A 3,385-nucleotide genomic window follows, 5' to 3' on the forward strand; every position below is an offset into this window, starting at 1 on the left:
CCTTTGTAGCTTAGGAGGTGCTGTAGATGGTGGGGGGGAGGTTACGGTAATAGGGGCCCCAAAGGTGAGTTTTTTAGATTTGCACACCAGCATGTGGGCAGCAGACAGTGCTCGTAGACATGGGGCCCAGCCCTGGACAATGTGGTCTAATTGTTTTGAGAGATAGGTCACTGGGGCAAATGTTTGTCCACAAAGTTGTCCCAGGACTCCCAAGACCACCCCCTTGTTTTCATGAACATATAGGATGAAAGGTCGGTGTACATCTGGCAGATGAAGTGCGGGGACCCTCAGGAGGGCCTGCTGGAGGGCAACAAAGGGCTGTTTAATGGAAGAGGGTGTTAGGAGTGGCTCATTGGGGTCTCCCTTTGTGAGAGTATAGAGTGGCTTTCCGAGTAAGGCAAAGCTGAGAATCCACGCCCGAAAGTATCCTGCTAACCCCAAAAATGATTGAATTTCCTGCTTAGTTTTAGGTATATTTAGGGATTTAATTAGGGCCTTCCGATCTGTCATTATAGCCTTCTGTTGGTGTGAAATGGCTACCCCTAGATACGTGACTTGTGTGACAGACAGTTGGACCTTTTGAGGGGATACCCGATATCCTTTCTCCACTAGAAAGTTAAGGGTGAGTGCAGTGTCTGTTCGGGAATCAGCTAAGGAAGGGCTACATAGGAGGAAGTCATCTATGTATTGAATAAGGGTGGATTCTGTAAGTGAGAGAGACTTAAGATCTGCTGCTAAGGTTTGACCAAACAGGTGGGGGCTATCTCGAAAGCCTTGTGGTAGAACTGTCCAAGTGAGTTGTTGTGAGTGGCAAGATATTGGATCAGTCTATGTGAACGTGGAAATGTTTTGTGAGTCTGCTGCCAGGGGGACGGTAAAGAATGCATCTTTAAGGTCGAGGACCGAGAAGTGAGTAGCAGTTGGAGGAATTGAAGATAAGATGGTATAGGGATTAGGAACTAGCGGGTGGATGGGAATGACAGCTGCATTAATGAGTCTTAGATTCTGCACTAAGTGGTAAGTGCCATTTGGTTTTCGTACTGCTAAAATGGGGGTGTTGAATGGGGAGTTAGTGTGGTGCAGATATCCCTTTTGTAGCAGAGTTAACGACAGGTTGGAGTCCTAGAAGACTGGAGGTAGGAAGAGAGTATTGTGGCTTATTAGGATGTGCGAAAGGATTTTTAAGTTGAATGTGGACTGGGAGGCAGTGTGCTAGGGAAGGGGAGTCTATGTCTCATACTTGAGGATTCACTGTCGAGGAGGGCAAAGGGGAACATGAGTCAGAATTATTGGCGGTTAGAAGGACCAAGAACGGGGTTGTAGGAGAAGGGTTTCAGAGGGCCGCACTTGTGTTAAAGGTGATGGATGCCTGAAACTTGGCTAAAATGTCTCTGCCCATAAGAGGCACAGGACACTGAGGCATTACCAAAAAGGAATGAGTGAAGGGGACATTTGCAAAGATGCATGTAACTGTAGGAGTTATGCATGTAAGGATGGACTGGCCCCTACCCCAACTATAGGGGACTTAGACAGGTAAGTTGGGCCCAAAACTCTTGAATGACAGAAAGGGTGGCTCCAGTATCCAGGAGAATGTGGATGGGGTTATAGTGACCCTGGGTTCCCGACGATTTGAGGTTAGTGTTGGGCAGGGAGACCCCGGTCCCATCAGTTTAAAGTTGCTGCCATGCCCAACAGATCCAGAGCAGGATGGGGGGTTGACCCAGTCCCTCCTTGGGGACTGGGGCAATCCACTGCCCAATGTCCCACCTGTCCACATCTAGGACAACTCCAGGGTTGGGGCACCCTCGTGCCCAATGCCCTGGCTGCCCGCACTTGAAGCAGGGACCTAGTGGTTGTTGTTGGTTTTGGACATTGCCACCACCCTGGGTGATACCGGAGGTGACCCTGTTGCCATGGAGGGCCTGGGCCAGCAGTTGATACTTGTGTTTTTTCACCTTCTCATCCTGGTTATGGAACATTTTAAAGGCTGCTGTGAGAACATCATGTTGGGGAGTGAGGGGGCCTCAGTCGAGTTTTTTTAGTTTTGCCCTAATGTCTGGATAGCTTTGGGAGAAAAAATATGTCATTAGGAGTTCCCGGCCATCAGGAGTTTCAGGATCTATATTAGTAAATTGTTGGAGCACCCTGGTGAGCCAGGTGAGGAAGTTGGAGGGGTTTTCCTCTTTGCCCTGAATGACTTCCTGGAGTTTTTCAAAGTTAACCATCTTTTGTGTCACCCTGTGCAACCCGGAAAGGAGGCAAGTAGAAAAACTGTCCCTAGCTTCAATGTCAGCAGAAGAGTTGTAATCCCAGCCTGGATCTTGGTCTGGGACCACCGTCGCCCAAAGAGGGTGAGCGGGGGTGGTTTGATGAATTTCATCTGCATATGTTCTAGCCTGTTCCCAAACCCCTCTACGTTCTTCCAGAAGTAGAGTGTTGGAGAGGATAAGATAGATATCATGAAAAGTGAGGCTATAGGACTGGATAAGGTATTGGAACTCTTTAATGTAGATGGCAGAGTTAGTTGTATAAGATCCGAGACATTTTTCTATTTGTGAGAGATCTGACATGGAAAAAGGGACATGTACCCAAACCACGCCTTCCATGCCCGCCACCTCACGAAGGGGGGCTAGGAGGGTCAGCACGGCCTTGGATCGGGTTACAGGGGGGCTGCACAGAGGAGTTGTTGGAAGAGGAGGGTATAAGGATCAAGCTGCCAGAGTGGAGGGGGAAGCTGCTGATGAAAGGGGTGGGGGAGGGGGGAGCCTGAGGCTGTTGAGGCTACCTGTAAGGGGGGGGACTCGTCTGCAGGGTCAAAATCTGAGATGGAGGAGGTAGTGGAGCTGGGACTTACAGTGTCTGCAGTGGGAGGAGGGGAGTTTTGGAGGAGACAGGTAGACTAAACAGGGCATCCCCCGAAGAGTCGGCTGTCCGAAAAGTGTGGCTGTGGCAAAGTCTGTCGTCATAGGGGTTTGGCACAACCAGGGTCCTCCTGGAGAACCGAGGGGGTCAACGCACCTAGCGCGAGGATTTTTGAATCAAACCGAAAGCACTTGGCCAGGTGGCGGGTGGGATCATTTTCGTGATTCCTGCCAGTAGAATAGGGCTTATTGTGGGGCAACAAACATGGAGCCTCCGAGGCTCCCTGTTACCCAACAGATACTCTGTGGGCCAGCAGACAGGGGACCCCTGGGGTCCGCTGCAGCCCGACAGCCATGGAATTCCTTAGGATGGGGGGAGGGAGTTGGGTAAGATCCGCTGCGGGCTAGCAGACGTGGGACCCCTGGGGCCCGCTGCCGCCCAGCGGCCATGGGAAGGTGTGAGAGAGATAAGGAAGAGGAAAGAACGTTTAGCTGTAGCTTGGCGAGAGAAAAGGAGAAAAGGA

This window comes from Carlito syrichta, unplaced genomic scaffold (assembly GCF_000164805.1).
Source record: "Carlito syrichta isolate Samal-C Ts95f unplaced genomic scaffold, Tarsius_syrichta-2.0.1 Scaffold309322, whole genome shotgun sequence".
NCBI lineage: Eukaryota > Metazoa > Chordata > Mammalia > Primates > Tarsiidae > Carlito > Carlito syrichta.